The sequence below is a fragment of the Pleurodeles waltl genome, chromosome 8 (assembly GCF_031143425.1).
Source record: "Pleurodeles waltl isolate 20211129_DDA chromosome 8, aPleWal1.hap1.20221129, whole genome shotgun sequence".
In the NCBI taxonomy this organism is placed as follows: Eukaryota; Metazoa; Chordata; class Amphibia; order Caudata; family Salamandridae; genus Pleurodeles; species Pleurodeles waltl.
This window is the reverse complement of record NC_090447.1, coordinates 189,137,572-189,154,424: the sequence shown is the minus strand read 5'-3', so window position 1 is coordinate 189,154,424 and position 16,853 is coordinate 189,137,572. Positions and strand designations below refer to the sequence as shown.

At 31.4% G+C, this 16,853-nt stretch overlaps 15 non-coding genes across 15 annotated transcripts; all 15 read right to left on the bottom strand.

The window, feature by feature from the left end:
• Positions 1–1,240: 1,240 nt before the first annotated feature.
• Positions 1,241–1,314, bottom strand: TRNAT-AGU (transfer RNA threonine (anticodon AGU)). The gene has a single exon. It is a non-coding gene; the product is annotated as a tRNA-Thr (tRNA).
• A 1,943-nt stretch (positions 1,315–3,257) lies between these two features.
• TRNAT-AGU (transfer RNA threonine (anticodon AGU)) lies at positions 3,258–3,331 on the bottom strand. The gene has a single exon. It is a non-coding gene; the product is annotated as a tRNA-Thr (tRNA).
• A 422-nt stretch (positions 3,332–3,753) lies between these two features.
• On the bottom strand, positions 3,754–3,826 carry TRNAT-CGU (transfer RNA threonine (anticodon CGU)). The gene has a single exon. It is a non-coding gene; the product is annotated as a tRNA-Thr (tRNA).
• A 1,447-nt stretch (positions 3,827–5,273) lies between these two features.
• On the bottom strand, positions 5,274–5,347 carry TRNAT-AGU (transfer RNA threonine (anticodon AGU)). Its single transcript has one exon. It is a non-coding gene; the product is annotated as a tRNA-Thr (tRNA).
• Positions 5,348–5,774: 427 nt separating this feature from the next.
• TRNAT-CGU (transfer RNA threonine (anticodon CGU)) lies at positions 5,775–5,847 on the bottom strand. The gene has a single exon. It is a non-coding gene; the product is annotated as a tRNA-Thr (tRNA).
• Positions 5,848–7,295: 1,448 nt separating this feature from the next.
• Positions 7,296–7,369, bottom strand: TRNAT-AGU (transfer RNA threonine (anticodon AGU)). Its single transcript has one exon. It is a non-coding gene; the product is annotated as a tRNA-Thr (tRNA).
• A 427-nt stretch (positions 7,370–7,796) lies between these two features.
• Positions 7,797–7,869, bottom strand: TRNAT-CGU (transfer RNA threonine (anticodon CGU)). Its single transcript has one exon. It is a non-coding gene; the product is annotated as a tRNA-Thr (tRNA).
• A 1,448-nt stretch (positions 7,870–9,317) lies between these two features.
• Positions 9,318–9,391, bottom strand: TRNAT-AGU (transfer RNA threonine (anticodon AGU)). Its single transcript has one exon. It is a non-coding gene; the product is annotated as a tRNA-Thr (tRNA).
• A 427-nt stretch (positions 9,392–9,818) lies between these two features.
• On the bottom strand, positions 9,819–9,891 carry TRNAT-CGU (transfer RNA threonine (anticodon CGU)). The gene has a single exon. It is a non-coding gene; the product is annotated as a tRNA-Thr (tRNA).
• A 1,448-nt stretch (positions 9,892–11,339) lies between these two features.
• Positions 11,340–11,413, bottom strand: TRNAT-AGU (transfer RNA threonine (anticodon AGU)). Its single transcript has one exon. It is a non-coding gene; the product is annotated as a tRNA-Thr (tRNA).
• Positions 11,414–11,840: 427 nt separating this feature from the next.
• TRNAT-AGU (transfer RNA threonine (anticodon AGU)) lies at positions 11,841–11,913 on the bottom strand. Its single transcript has one exon. It is a non-coding gene; the product is annotated as a tRNA-Thr (tRNA).
• Positions 11,914–13,362: 1,449 nt separating this feature from the next.
• On the bottom strand, positions 13,363–13,436 carry TRNAT-AGU (transfer RNA threonine (anticodon AGU)). Its single transcript has one exon. It is a non-coding gene; the product is annotated as a tRNA-Thr (tRNA).
• A 426-nt stretch (positions 13,437–13,862) lies between these two features.
• On the bottom strand, positions 13,863–13,935 carry TRNAT-CGU (transfer RNA threonine (anticodon CGU)). The gene has a single exon. It is a non-coding gene; the product is annotated as a tRNA-Thr (tRNA).
• Positions 13,936–15,382: 1,447 nt separating this feature from the next.
• Positions 15,383–15,456, bottom strand: TRNAT-AGU (transfer RNA threonine (anticodon AGU)). Its single transcript has one exon. It is a non-coding gene; the product is annotated as a tRNA-Thr (tRNA).
• Positions 15,457–15,883: 427 nt separating this feature from the next.
• On the bottom strand, positions 15,884–15,956 carry TRNAT-CGU (transfer RNA threonine (anticodon CGU)). The gene has a single exon. It is a non-coding gene; the product is annotated as a tRNA-Thr (tRNA).
• Positions 15,957–16,853: the final 897 nt, after the last annotated feature.

Here is a 16,853-nt window from a genome sequence, read left to right as displayed (position 1 = left end):
TTCCTTCTTCAACTCTAGCACTTTATTTTATATTTATCTTCCTCTTTGATATACCCTTCATTTTACATTCACAGTCTTGCTTCTGTCATCTCGAAAATACTCGGAATTTTATTTAGTATTAAGATGAACTGTTCAATAGTAAGTTACTCACATTTTTCATTTTAACATTATATCAAAGGATCATCTAATGAAAATAATCTGTTATTTAACTATGAAAAAGAGCACGGTGTTGTGGAGATTTGAGCTCAGGATCTCCTGTTTATTAGACAGGCAGTCAAAGTAACTAAGCCAGAGCACTTTCATGACAAAGTTTACTGCAATTTCTAGTAGAATGGAGTGCAGTAGAAATCAGTTTTTTTTCTTTTCTTTTCTAAATTGATACAATTTTGTTGTCAAACTCTATAGGTGAGAAGATTGAATTTATTTAAGAATACTTCCTTAATGAGTGACTTACCCTACTTATAGAAGATTGAATTATGTGTTGTGAGTAAAATGCATTGGTTAAATTGAACTCTTAATTTATTTGTCGACTCTTTCCTTTTCTTTGACATTCTCTTTTCCCCTATTCATTTATGGTATTACTTTCGAATTCTGCAAAACACCAAGTGTTTGTTTCATTTGGAGATCAAGCATTCTAAAGTCAACAGAACACTACTCTTGTTTTTAAACTTTATTGAACGTTTACTTGAAGAAATTGAATTTTAAAAGTTTGGACTAAATCTAAATTGTTGCTGGAATTTAAACACAGGACATCCTAGTTATGAGACAGGAGCTTTGACCACTAAACAACAGCACCTACTTATCTTACAAATATTGAATAACAGCACCTCTTACCCTTAAAATGATGACTTGTCCTCAGTGCCTTTAGTGCAGTCTTCTTTATCTGTGGTGAAACGTTGAACAAAAAAGGATTCCCCATCACTTAACAAGAATACCTATATTTTAGTTAACAAGCACTTATAAAAGTAGATTACATTTTTGAGTGGTTTACAAATAATAATTGTAGAGGAATACATCAGTTGTCTTCAACTCTAAGGTTTTAGTTCATATATACCTTGCTATTTGATTTACTCTTCATTTAACATTCAAAGTTTTGCTTCTGTTACCATGAAAATTCTCTGAATTTTATTTAATATTAAGATAAATTGTCTATTAGTAAGATGACTCAGATTTTTCATTTTTTAATTGTATCAGAGAGTATCTAAGGAAACTGACCTGTAATTTAAGAATATGAATATCAAGGTGCTGCTGAGATTTGAACTCAGGATCTCTTGTTTACTAGACAGGCGCTTTAACAAGCTAAGCCACAGCACCTGCTTGACAAATGTCACTGGAATAGTTAGCTGAATGGAGTAAAATAGAAATCCTTTTTTTTTCATTTTCCTTTCTAAGTTCCCACAACTCTCTTCTTAAACACTATAGGTGAGAACACTAAATTTATTTAAAAATTCTTCCTTAAGAGGTGGGTTACCGTTCTTTTAGAATATTGAATTATGTCTTGTGAGTGAAATGCATTACAAAAATTCAACTCTAAATTGAATTTTCTTCTCTTTCCTCTTTGTTATAATTCTCATTTCCCTTATTCATTGCATTGCTTTGAAATTCTGCAAAATACCAAGTGCTTTTTTCATTATGAGATGAAGCATTCTAAAGTGAACAGGACACTACTCTTGTTTTGAAACTGTATTTAATATTTACTTGAAAAAATTAAATTCTATATGTTTGGAGCAAAACTGAGGTGCTGCTGAGATTTGAACTCAGCATTTCCTGTTTATGAGACAGGCGCTTTAACCACTAAGTCACAGCAACTTTTACCCTTAAAATGATTGAATAACTGACTTAGTTGCCATTATTGCTTTTCAATACCTTCTGTGGACTCTTTTTTTTATCTGTGTTATTACGTTAAACATAAAAGAATTCCCCATCACTTAAGAAGAGTACCTAAGATTTAGTTAAAAAGTATTCATAAAAGTAGACTACATTTTTCAGTGGCTCACAAATTATTATTGTAGAGGATTGTATCACTTTTCTTCTTCATCTCTAGCACTTTATTTTATATTTATCTTCCTCTTTGATATACCCTTCATTTTACATTCACAGTCTTGCTTCTGTCATCTCGAAAATACTCGGAATTTTATTTAGTATTAAGATGAACTGTTCAATAGTAAGTTACTCAAATTTTTCATTTTAACATTATATCAAAGGATCATTTAATGAAAATAATCTGTTATTTAACTATGAAAAAAAGCACGGTGTTGTGGAGATTTGAACTCAGGATCTCCTGTTTATTAGACGGGCAGTCAAAGCAACTAAGCCATAGAACTTTCATGACAAAGTTTACTGCAATTGCTAGTAGAATGGAGTGCAGTAGAAATCTGTTTTTTTTTCTTTTCTTTTCTATGTTGATACAACTCTGTTGTCAAACTCTATAGGTGAGAAGATCAAATTTATTTAAGAATACTTCCTTAATGAGTGACTTGCCCTACTTATAGAAGATTGAATTATGTGTTGTGAGTAAAATGCATTGGTTAAATTGAACTCTTAATTTATTTGTCGTCTCTTTCCTTTTCTTTGACATTCTCTTTTCCCCTATTCATTTATGGTATTACTTTCGAATTCTGCAAAACACCAAGTGTTTGTTTCATTTGGAGATCAAGCATTCTAAAGTCAACAGAACACTACTCTTGTTTTTAAGCTTTATTGAACGTTTACTTGAAGAAATTGAATTTTAAAAGTTTGGACTAAATCTAAATTGTTGCTGGAATTTAAACACAGGACATCCTAGTTATGAGACAGGAGCTTTGACCACTAAACAACAGCACCTACTTATCTTACAAATATTGAATAACTGACTTAGTGGAGATGACTTGTCCTCAGTGCTTTAGTGCAGTCTTCTTTATCTGTGCTGAAACGTTGAACAAAAAAGGATTCCCCATCACTTAACAAGAATACCTACATTTTAGTTAACAAGTACTTATAAAAGTAGATTACATTTTTGAGTGGTTTACAAATAATAATTGTAGAGGAATACATCAGTTGTCTTCAACTCTAAGGTTTTAGTTCATATATACCTTGCTATTTGATTTACTCTTCATTTTACATTCAAAGTTTTGCTTCTGTTACCATGAAAATTCTTTGAATTTTATTTAATATTAAGATGAACTGTCTATTAGTAAGATGACTCAGATTTTTCATTTTTTAATTGTATCAGAGAGTATCTAAGGAAACTGATCTGTATTTTAAGAATAAAAATATCAAAGTGCTGCTGAGATTTGAACACAGGATCTCCTGTTTACTAGACAGGCGCTTTAACCAGCTAAGCCACAGCACTTGCTTGACAAACATCACTGGAATAGTTAGCTGAATGGAGTGAAATAGAAATCATTTTTTTTTCATTTTCTTTTCTAAGTTCCCACAACTCTCTTCTTAAACACTATAGGTGAGAACACTAAATTTATTTAAAAATTCTTCCTTAAGAGGTGGGTTACAGTTCTTTTAGAATATTGAATTATGTCTTGTGTGTGAAATGCATTACAAAAATTCAACTCTAAATTGAATTTTCTTCTCTTTCCTCTTTGTTACAATTCTCATTTCCCTTATTCATTGCATTGCTTTGAAATTCTGCAAAATACCAAGTGCTTTTTTCATTATGAGATGAAGCATTCTAAAGTGAACAGGAAACTACTCTTGTTTTGAAACTGTATTTAATATTTACTTGAAAAAATTCAATTCTATAAGTTTGGAGCAAAACTGAGGTGCTGCTGAGATTTGAGCTCAGCATTTCCTGTTTACGAGACAAGCGCTTTAACCACTAAGCCACAGCACCTCTTACTCTTCAAATGATTGAATAACTGACTTAGTTGTCATTATTGCTTTTCAGTACCTTCTGTGGAGTCTTTTTTTATCTGTGTTATTACGTTAAACATAAAAGAATTCCCCATCACTTAAGAATAGTACCTAAGATTTAGTTTAAAAGTATTCATAAAAGCAGACTACATTTTTCAGTGGCTCACAAATTATTATTGTAGAGGATTGTATCACTTTTCTTCTTCAACTCTAGCACTTTATTTTATATTTATCTTCCTCTTTGATATACCCTTCATTTTACATTCACAGTCTTACTTCTGTCATCTCGAAAATACTCGGAATTTTATTTAGTATTAAGATGAACTGTTCAATAGTAAGTTACTCAAATTTTTCATTTTAACATTATATCAAAGGATCATCTAATGAAAATAATCTGTTATTTAACTATGAAAAAGAGCACGGTGTTGTGGAGATTTGAACTCAGGATCTCCTGGTTACTAGACAGGCAGTCAAAGCAACTAAGCCAGAGAACTTTCATGACAAAGTTTACTGCAATTGCTAGTAGAATGGAGTGCAGTAGAAATCTGTTTTTTTTATTTTCTTTTCTAAGTTGATACAACTCTGTTGTCAAACTCTATAGGTGAGAAGATCAAATTTATTTAAGAATACTTCCTTAATGAGTGACTTACCCTACTTATAGAAGATTGAATTATGTGTTGTGAGTAAAATGCATTGGTTAAATTGAACTCTTAATTTAATTGTCGTCTCTTTCCTTTTCTTTGACATTCTCTTTTCCCCTATTCATTTATGGTATTACTTTTGAATTCTGCAAAACACCAAGTGTTTGTTTCATTTGGAGATCAAGCATTCTAAAGTCAACAGAACACTACTCTTGTTTTTAAGCTTTATTGAACGTTTACTTGAAGAAATTGAATTTTAAAAGTTTGGACTAAATCTAAATTGTTGCTGGAATTTAAACACAGGACATCCTAGTTATGAGACAGGAGCTTTGACCACTAAACAACAGCACCTACTTATCTTACAAATATTGAATAACTGACTTAGTGGAGATGACTTGTCCTCAGTGCCTTTAGTGGAGTCTTCTTTATCTGTGGTGAAACGTTGAACAAAAAAGGATTCCCCATCACTTAACAAGAATACCTTCATTTTAGTTAACAAGTACTTATAAAAGTAGATTACATTTTTGAGTGGTTTTCAAATAATAATTGTAGAGGAATACATCAGTGGTCTTCAACTCTAAGGTTTTAGTTCATATATACCTTGCTATTTGATTTACTCTTCATTTTACATTCAAAGTTTTGCTTCTGTTACCATGAAAATTCTCTGAATTGTATTTAATATTAAGATGAACTGTCTATTAGTAAGATGACTCAGATTTTTCATTTTTTAATTGTATCAGAGAGTATCTAAGGAAACTGATCTGTAATTTAAGAATAAAAATATCAAGGTGCTGCTGAGATTTGAACTCAGGATCTCCTGATTACTAGACAGGCGCTTTAACCAGCTAAGCCACAGCACCTGCTTGACAAACCTCACTGGAATAGTTAGCTGAATGGAGTGAAATAGAAATCATTTTTTTTTTCATTTTCATTTCTAAGTTCCCACAACTCTCTTCTGAAACACTATAGGTGAGAACACTAAATTTATTTAAAAATTCTTCCATAAGAGGTGGCTTACCGTTCTTTTAGAATATTGAATTATGTCTTGTGAGTGAAATGCATTACAAAAATTCAACTCTAAATTGAATTTTCTTCTCTTTCCTCTTTGTTATAATTCTCATTTCCCTTACTCATTCATTGCATTGCTTTGAAATTCTGCAAAATACCAAGAGCTTTTTTCATTATGAGATGAAGCATTCTAAAGTGAACAGGACACTACTCTTGTTTTGAAACTGTATTTAATATTTACTTGAAAAAATTCAATTCTATAAGTTTGGAGCAAAACTGAGGTGCTGCTGAGATTTGAAGTCAGCATTTCCTGTTTACGAGACAGGCGCTCTAACCACTAAGCCACAGCACCTCTTACTCTTAAAATGATTGAATAACTGACTTAGTTGCCATTATTGCTTTTCAATACCTTCTGTGGAGTCTTTTTTTATCTGTGTTATTACGTTAAACATAAAAGAATTCCCCATCACTTAAGAAGAGTACCTAAGATTTAGTTAAAAAGTATTCATAAAAGTAGACTACATTTTTCAGTGGCTCACAAATTATTATTGTAGAGGATTGTATCACTTTTCTTCTTCAACTCTAGCACTTTATTTTATATTTATCTTCCTCTTTGATATACCCTTCATTTTACATTCACAGTCTTGCTTCTGTCATCTCGAAAATACTCGGAATTTTATTTAGTATTAAGATGAACTGTTCAATAGTAAGTTACTCACATTTTTCATTTTAACATTATATCAAAGGATCATCTAATGAAAATAATCTGTTATTTAACTATGAAAAAGAGCACGGTGTTGTGGAGATTTGAACTCAGGATCTCCTGTTTATTAGACGGGCAGTCAAAGCAACTAAGCCAGAGTACTTTCTTGACAAAGTTTACTGCAATTGCTAGTAGAATAGAGTGCAGTAGAAATCTGTTTTTTTTTTTTTCTTTTCTAAGTTGATACAACTCTGTTGTCAAACTCTATAGGTGAGAAAATCAAATTTATTTAAGAATACTTCCTTAATGAGTGACTTACCCTACTTATAGAAGATTGAATTATGTGTTGTGAGTAAAATGCATTCGTTAAATTGAACTCTTAATTTATTTGTCGTCTCTTTCCTTTTCTTTGACATTCTATTTTCCCCTATTCATTTATGGTATTACTTTCGAATTCTGCAAAACACCAAGTGTTTGTTTCATTTGGAGATCAAGCATTCTAAAGTCAACAGAACACTACTCTTGTTTTTAAGCTTTATTGACCGTTTACTTGAAGAAATTGAATTTTAAAAGTATGGTCTAAATCTAAATTGTTGCTGGAATTTAAACACAGGGCATCCTAGTTATGAGACAGGAGCTTTGACCACTAAACAACAGCACCTACTTATTTTACAAATATTGAATAACTGACTTAGTGGAGATGACTTGTCCTCAGTGCCTTTAGTGCAGTCTTCTTTATCTGTGCTGAAACGTTGAACAAAAAAAGGATTCCCCATCACATAACAAGAATACCTACATTTTAGGTAACAAGTACTTATAAAAGTAGATTACATTTTTGAGTGGTTTACAAATAATAATTGTAGAGGAATACATCAGTTGTCTTCAACTCTAAGGTTTTAGTTCATATATACCTTGCTATTTGATTTACTCTTCATTTTACATTCAAAGTTTTGCTTCTGTTACCATGAAAATTCTCTGAATTTTATTTAATATTAAGATGAACTGTCTATTAGTAAGATGACTCAGATTTTTCATTTTTTAATTGTATCAGAGAGTATCTAAGGAAACTGATCTGTAATTTAAGAATAAAAATATCAAGGTGCTGCTGAGATTTGAACTCAGGATCTCCTGTTTACTAGACAGGCGCTTTAACCAGCTAAGCCACAACACCTGCTTGACAAACCTCACTGGAATAGTTAGCTGAATGGAGTGAAATAGAAATCATTTTTTTTTTCATTTTCTTTTCTAAGTTCCCACAACTCTCTTCTGAAACACTATAGGTGAGAACACTAAATTTATTTAAAAATTCTTCCTTAAGAGGTGGCTTACCGTTCTTTTAGAATATTGAATTATGTCTTGTGAGTGAAATGCATTACAAAAATTCAACTCTAAATTGAATTTTCTTCTCTTTCCTCTTTGTTATAATTCTCATTTCCCTTATTCATTCATTGCATTGCTTTGAAATTCTGCAAAATACCAAGTGCTTTTTTCATTATGAGATGAAGCATTCTAAAGTGAACAGGACACTACTCTTGTTTTGAAACTCTATTTAATATTTACTTGAAAAAATTCAATTCTATAAGTTTGGAGCAAAACTATGGTGCTGCTGAGATTTGAACTCAGGATTTCCTGTTTACGAGACAGGTGCTTTAACCACTAAGCCACAGCACCTCTTACTCTTAAAATGATTGAATAACTGACTTAGTTATCATTATTGCTTTTCAATACCTTCTGTGGAGTCTTTTTTTATCTGTGTTATTACGTTAAACATAAAAGAATTCCCTATCACTTAAGAAGAGTACCTAAGATTTAGTTAAAAAGTATTCATAAAAGTAGACTACATTTTTCAGTGGCTCACAAATTATTATTGTAGAGGATTGTATCACTTTTCTTCTTCAACTCTATCACTTTATTTTATATTTATCTTCCTCTTTGATATACCCTTCATTTTACATTCACAGTCTTGCTTCTGTCATCTCGAAAATACTCGGAATGTTATTCAGTATTAAGATGAACTGTTCAATAGTAAGTTACTCAAATTTTTCATTTTAACATTATATCAAAGGATCATCTAATGAAAATAATCTGTTATTTAACTATGAAAAAGAGCACGGTGTTGTGGAGATTTGAACTCAGGATCTCCTGTTTATTAGACGGGCAGTCAAAGCAACTAAGCCAGATAACTTTCATGACAAAGTTTACTGCAATTGCTAGTAGAATGGAGTGCAGTAGAAATCTGTTTTTTTTTATTTTCTTTTCTAAGTTGATACAACTCTGTTGTCAAACTCTATAGGTGAGAAGATCAAATTTATTTAAGAATACTTCCTTAATGAGTGACTTACCCTACTTATAGAAGATTGAATTATGTGTTGTGAGTAAAATGCATTGGTTAAATTGAACTCTTAATTTATTTGTCGTCTCTTTCCTTTTCTTTGACATTCTCTTTTCCCCTATTCATTTATGGTATTACTTTCGAATTCTGCAAAACACCAAGTGTTTGTTTCATTTGGAGATCAAGCATTCTAAAGTCAACAGAACACTACTCTTGTTTTTAAACTTTATTGAACGTTTACTTGAAGAAATTGAATTTTAAAAGTTTGGACTAAATCTAAATTGTTGCTGGAATTTAAACACAGGACATCCTAGTTATGAGACAGGAGCTTTGACCACTAAACAACAGCACCTACTTATCTTACAAATATTGAATAACTGACTTAGTGGAGATGACTTGTCCTCAGTGCCTTTAGTGGAGTCTTCTTTATCTGTGGTGAAACGTTGAACAAAAAAGGATTCCCCATCACTTAACAAGAATACCTACATTTTAGTTCACAAGTACTTATAAAAGTAGATTTTATTTTTGAGTGGTTTTCAAATAATAATTGTAGAGGAATACATCAGTTGTCTTCAACTCTAAGGTTTTAGTTCATATATACCTTGCTATTTGATTTACTCTTCATTTTACATTCAAAGTTTTGCTTCTGTTACCATGAAAATTCTCTGAATTTTATTTAATATTAAGATGAACTGTCTATTAGTAAGATGACTCAGATTTTTCATTTTTTAATTGTATCAGAGAGTATCTAAGGAAACTGATCTGTAATTTAAGAATAAAAATATCAAAGTGCTGCTGAGATTTGAACTCAGGATCTCCTGTTTACTAGACAGGCGCTTTAACCAGCTAAGCCACAGCACCTGCTTGACAAACCTCGCTGGAATAGTTAGCTGAATGGAGTGAAATAGAAATCATTTTTTTTTTCATTTTCTTTTCTAAGTTCCCACAACTCTCTTCTGAAACACTATAGGTGAGAACACTAAATTTATTTAAAAATTCTTCCTTAAGAGGTGGCTTACCGTTCTTTTAGAATATTGAATTATGTCTTGTGAGTGAAATGCATTACAAAAATTCAACTCTAAATTGAATTTTCTTCTCTTTCCTCTTTGTTATAATTCTCATTTCCCTTACTCATTCATTGCATTGCTTTGAAATTCTGCAAAATACCAAGTGCTTTTTTCATTATGAGATGAAGCATTCTAAAGTGAACAGGACACTACTCTTGTTTTGAAACTGTATTTAATATTTACTTGAAAAAATTCAATTCTATAAGTTTGGAGCAAAACTGAGGTGCTGCTGAGATTTGAAGTCAGCATTTCCTGTTTACGAGACAGGCGCTCTAACCACTAAGCCACAGCACCTCTTACTCTTAAAATGATTGAATAACTGACTTAGTTGCCATTATTGCTTTTCAATACCTTCTGTGGAGTCTTTTTTTATCTGTGTTATTACGTTAAACATAAAAGAATTCGCCATCACTTAAGAAGAGTACCTAAGATTTAGTTAAAAAGTATTCATAAAAGTAGACTACATTTTTCAGTGGCTCACAAATTATTATTGTAGAGGATTGTATCACTTTTCTTCTTCAACTCTAGCACTTTATTTTATATTTATCTTCCTCTTTGATATACCCTTCATTTTACATTCACAGTCTTGCTTCTGTCATCTCGAAAATACTCGGAATTTTATTTAGTATTAAGATGAACTGTTCAATAGTAAGTTACTCACATTTTTCATTTTAACATTATATCAAAGGATCATCTAATGAAAATAATCTGTTATTTAACTATGAAAAAGAGCACGGTGTTGTGGAGATTTGAATTCAGGATCTCCTGTTTATTAGACGGGCAGTCAAAGCAACTACGGCAGAGTACTTTCTTGACAAAGTTTACTGCAATTGCTAGTAGAATAGAGTGCAGTAGAAATCTGTTTTTTTTTATTTTCTTTTCTAAGTTGATACAACTCTGTTGTCAAACTCTATAGGTGAGAAAATCAAATTTATTTAAGAATACTTCCTTAATGAGTGACTTACCCTACTTATAGAAGATTGAATTATGTGTTGTGAGTAAAATGCATTGGTTAAATTGAACTCTTAATTTATTTGTCGTCTCTTTCCTTTTCTTTGACATTCTCTTTTCCCCTACTCATTTATGGTATTACTTTCGAATTCTGCAAAACACCAAGTGTTTGTTTCATTTGGAGATCAAGCATTCTAAAGTCAACAGAACACTACTCTTGTTTTTAAGCTTTATTGAACGTTTACTTGAAGAAATTGAATTTTAAAAGTATGGTCTAAATCTAAATTGTTGCTGGAATTTAAACACAGGGCATCCTAGTTATGAGACAGGAGCTTTGACCACTAAACAACAGCACCTACTTATTTTACAAATATTGAATAACTGACTTAGTGGAGATGACTTGTCCTCTGTGCCTTTAGTGCAGTTTTCTTTATCTGTGCTGAAACGTTGAACAAAAAAGGATTCCCCATCACTTAACAAGAATACCTACATTTTAGTTAACAAGTACTTATAAAAGTAGATTACATTTTTGAGTGGTTTACAAATAATAATTGTAGAGGAATACATCAGTTGTCTTCAACTCTAAGGTTTTAGTTCATATATACCTTGCTATTTGATTTACTCTTCATTTTACATTCAAAGTTTTGCTTCTGTTACCATGAAAATTCTCTGAATTTTATTTAATATTAAGATGAACTGTCTATTAGTAAGATGACTCAGATTTTTCATTTTTTAATTGTATCAGAGAGTATCTAAGGAAACTGATCTGTAATTTAAGAATAAAAATATCAAGGTGCTGCTGAGATTTGAACTCAGGATCTCCTGTTTACTAGACAAGCGCTTTAACCAGCTAAGCCACAACTCCTGCTTGACAAACCTCACTGGAATAGTTAGCTGAATGGAGTGAAATAGAAATCGTTTTTTTTTTCATTTTCTTTTCTAAGTTCCCACAACTCTCTTCTGAAACACTATAGGTGAGAACACTAAATTTATTTAAAAATTCTTCCTTAAGAGGTGGCTTACCGTTCTTTTAGAATATTGAATTATGTCTTGTGAGTGAAATGCATTACAAAAATTCAACTCTAAATTGAATTTTCTTCTCTTTCCTCTTTGTTATAATTCTCATTTCCCTTATTCATTCATTGCATTGCTTTGAAATTCTGCAAAATACCAAGTGCTTTTTTCATTATGAGATGAAGCATTCTAAAGTGAACAGGACACTACTCTTGTTTTGAAACTCTATTTAATATTTACTTGAAAAAATTCAATTCTATAAGTTTGGAGCAAAACTGAGGTGCTGCTGAGATTTGAACTCAGGATTTTCGGTTTACTAGACAGGCGCTTTAACCACTAAGCCACAGCACCTCTTACTCCTAAAATGATTGAATAACTGACTTAGTTATCATTATTGCTTTTCAATACCTTCTGTGGAGTCATTTTTTTATCTGTGTTATTACGTTAAACATAAAAGAATTCCCCATCACTTAAGAAGAGTACCTAAGATTTAGTTAAAAAGTATTCATAAAAGTAGACTACATTTTTCAGTGGCTCACAAATTATTATTGTAGAGGATTGTATCACTTTTCTTCTTCAACTCTAGCACTTTATTTTATATTTATCTTCCTCTTTGATATACCCTTCATTTTACATTCACAGTCTTGCTTCTGTCATCTCGAAAATACTCGGAATGTTATTCAGTATTAAGATGAACTGTTCAATAGTAAGTTACTCAAATTTTTCATTTTAACATTATATCAAAGGATCATCTAATGAAAATAATCTGTTATTTAACTATGAAAAAGAGCACGGTGTTGTGGAGATTTGAACTCAGGATCTCCTGTTTATTAGACGGGCAGTCAAAGCAACTAAGCCAGAGAACTTTCATGACAAAGTTTACTGCAATTGCTAGTAGAATGGAGTGCAGTAGAAATCTGTTTTTTTTTATTTTCTTTTCTAAGTTGATACAACTCTGTTGTCAAACTCTATAGGTGAGAAAATCAAATTTATTTAAGAATACTTCCTTAATGAGTGACTTACCCTACTTATAGAAGATTGAATTATGTGTTGTGAGTAAAATGCATTGGTTAAATTGAACTCTTAATTTATTTGTCGTCTCTTTCCTTTTCTTTGACATTCTCTTTTCCCCTATTCATTTATGGTATTACTTTCGAATTCTGCAAAACACCAAGTGTTTGTTTTATTTGGAGATCAAGCATTCAAAAGTCAACAGAACACTACTCTTGTTTTTAAGCTTTATTGAACGTTTACTTGAAGAAATTGAATTTTAAAAGTTTGGTCTAAATCTAAATTGTTGCTGGAATTTAAACACAGGACATCCTAGTTATGAGACAGGAGCTTTGACCACTAAACAACAGCACCTACTTATCTTACAAATATTGAATAACTGACTTAGTGGAGATGACTTGTCCTCAGTGCCTTTAGTGCAGACTTCTTTATCTGTGCTGAAACGTTGAACAAAAAAGGATTCCCCATCACTTAACGAGAATACCTACATTTTAGTTAACAAGTACTTATAAAAGTAGATTACATTTTTGAGTGGTTTTCAAATCATAATTGTAGAGGAATACATCAGTTGTCTTCAACTCTAAGGTTTTAGTGCATATATACCTTGCTATTTGATTTACTCTTCATTTTACATTCAAAGTTTTGCTTCTGTTACCATGAAAATTCTCTGAATTTTATTCAATATTAAGATGAACTGTCTATTAGTAAGATGACTCAGATTTTTCATTTTTTAATTGTATCAGAGAGTATCTAAGGAAACTGATCTGTAATTTAAGAATAAAAATATCAAGGTGCTGCTGAGATTTGAACTCAGGATCTCCTGTTTACTAGACAGGCGCTTTAACCAGCTAAGCCACAGCACCTGCTTGACAAACCTCACTGGAATAGTTAGCTGAATGGAGTGAAATAGAAATCATTTTTTTTTCATTTTCTTTTCTAAGTTCCCACAACTCTCTTCTGAAACACTATAGGTGAGAACACTAAATTTATTTAAAAATTCTTCCTTAAGAGGTGGCTTACCGTTCTTTTAGAATATTGAATTATGTCTTGTGAGTGAAATGCATTACAAAAATTCAACTCTAAATTGAATTTTCTTCTCTTTCCTCTTTGTTATAATTCTCATTTCCCTTACTCATTCATTGCATTGCTTTGAAATTCTGCAAAATACCAAGTGCTTTTTTCATTATGAGATGAAGCATTCTAAAGTGAACAGGACACTACTCTTGTTTTGAAACTGTATTTAATATTTACTTGAAAAAATTCAATTCTATAAGTTTGGAGCAAAACTGAGGTGCTGCTGAGATTTGAAGTCAGCATTTCCTGTTTACGAGACAGGCGCTCTAACCACTAAGCCACAGCACCTCTTACTCTTAAAATGATTGAATAACTGACCTAGTTGCCATTATTGCTTTTCAATACCTTCTGTGGAGTCTTTTTTTATCTGTGTTATTACGTTAAACATAAAAGAATTCCCCATCACTTAAGAAGAGGACCTAAGATTTAGTTAAAAAGTATTCATAAAAGTAGACTAAATTTTTCAGTGGCTCACAAATTATTATTGTAGAGGATTGTATCACTTTTCTTCTTCAACTCTATCACTTTATTTTATATTTATCTTCCTCTTTGATATACCCTTCATTTTACATTCACAGTCTTGCTTCTGTCATCTCGAAAATACTCTGAATGTTATTCAGTATTAAGATGAACTGTTCAATAGTAAGTTACTCAAATTTTTCATTTTAACATTATATCAAAGGATCATCTAATGAAAATAATCTGTTATTTAACTATGAAAAAGAGCACGGTGTTGTGGAGATTTGAACTCAGGATCTCCTGTTTATTAGACGGGCAGTCAAAGCAACTAAGCCAGAGAACTTTCATGACAAAGTTTACTGCAATTGCTAGTAGAATGGAGTGCAGTAGAAATCTGTTTTTTTTATTTTATTTTATAAGTTGATACAACTCTGTTGTCAAACTCTATAGGTGAGAAAATCAAATTTATTTAAGAATACTTCCTTAATGAGTGACTTACCCTACTTATAGAAGATTGAATTATGTGTTGTGAGTAAAATGCATTGGTTAAATTGAACTCTTCATTTATTTGTCGTCTCTTTCCTTTTCTTTGACATTCTCTTTTCCCCTATTCATTTATGGTATTACTTTCGAATTCTGCAAAACACCAAGTGTTTGTTTCATTTGGAGATCAAGCATTCAAAAGTCAACAGAACACTACTCTTGTTTTTAAGCTTTATTGAACGTTTACTTGAAGAAATTGAATTTTAAAAGTTTGGTCTAAATCTAAATTGTTGCTGGAATTTAAACACAGGACATCCTAGTTATGAGACAGGAGCTTTGACCACTAAACAACAGCACCTACTTATCTTACAAATATTGAATAACTGACTTAGTGGAGATGACTTGTCCTCAGTGCCTTTAGTGCAGTCTTCTTTATCTGTGCTGAAACGTTGAACAAAAAAGGATTCCCCATCACTTAACAAGAATACCTACATTTTAGTTAACAAGTACTTATAAAAGTAGATTACATTTTTGAGTGGTTTACAAATCATAATTGTAGAGGAATACATCAGTTGTCTTCAACTCTAAGGTTTTAGTTCATATATACCTTGCTATTTGATTTACTCTTCATTTTACATTCAAAGTTTTCCTTCTGTTACCATGAAAATTCTCTGAATTTTATTTAATATTAAGATGAACTGTCTATTAGTAAGATGACTCAGATTTTTCATTTTTTAATTGTATCAGAGAGTATCTAAGGAAACTGATCTGTAATTTAAGAATAAAAATATCAAGGTGCTGCTGAGATTTGAACTCAGGACCTCCTGTTTACTAGACAGGTGCTTTAACCAGCTAAGCCACAGCACCTGCTTGACAAACCTCACTGGAATAGTTAGCTGAATGGAGTGAAATAGAAATCATTTTTTTTTTCATTTTCTTTTCTAAGTTCCCACAACTCTCTTCTGAAACACAATAGGTGAGAACACTAAATTTATTTAAAAATTCTTCCTTAAGAGGTGGCTTACCGTTCTTTTAGAATATTGAATTATGTCTTGTGAGTGAAATGCATTACAAAAATTCAACTCTAAATTGAATTTTCTTCTCTTTCCTCTTTGTTATAATTCTCATTTCCCTTATTCATTCATTGCATTCCTTTGAAATTCTGCAAAATACCAAGTGCTTTTTTCATTATGAGATGAAGCATTCTAAAGTGAACAGGACACTACTCTTGTTTTGAAACTGTATTTAATATTTACTTGAAAAAATTCAATTCTATGAATTTGGAGCAAAACTGAGGTGCTGCTGAGATTTGAACTGAGGATTTCCTGTTTACGAGACAGGCGCTTTAACCACTAAGCCACAGCACCTCTTACTTTTAAAGCGATTGAATAACTGACTTAGTTGCCAATATTGCTTTTCAATACCTTCTGTGGAGTCTTTTTTTATCTGTGTTATTACGTTAAACATAAAAGAATTCCCCATCACTTAAGAAGAGTACCTAAGATTTAGTTAAAAAGTATTCATAAAAGTAGACTACATTTTTCAGTGGCTCACAAATTATTATTGTAGAGGATTGTATCACTTTCCTTCTTCAACTCTAGCACTTTATTTTATATTTATCTTCCTCTTTGATATACCCTTCATTTTACATTCACAGTCTTGCTTCTGTCATCTCGAAAATACTCGGAATTTTATTTAGTATTAAGATGAACTGTTCAATAGTAAGTTACTCACATTTTTCATTTTAACATTATATCAAAGGATCATCTAATGAAAATAATCTGTTATTTAACTATGAAAAAGAGCACGGTGTTGTGGAGATTTGAGCTCAGGATCTCCTGTTTATTAGACAGGCAGTCAAAGTAACTAAGCCAGAGCACTTTCATGACAAAGTTTACTGCAATTTCTAGTAGAATGGAGTGCAGTAGAAATCTGTTTTTTTTCTTTTCTTTTCTAAATTGATACAATTTTGTTGTCAAACTCTATAGGTGAGAAGATCGAATTTATTTAAGAATACTTCCTTAATGAGTGACTTACCCTACTTATAGAAGATTGAATTATGTGTTGTGAGTAAAATGCATTGGTTAAATTGAACTCTTAATTTATTTGTCGACTCTTTCCTTTTCTTTGACATTCTCTTTTCCCCTATTCATTTATGGTATTACTTTCGAATTCTGCAAAACACCAAGTGTTTGTTTCATTTGGAGATCAAGCATTCTAAAGTCAACAGAACACTACTCTTGTTTTTAAACTTTATTGAACGT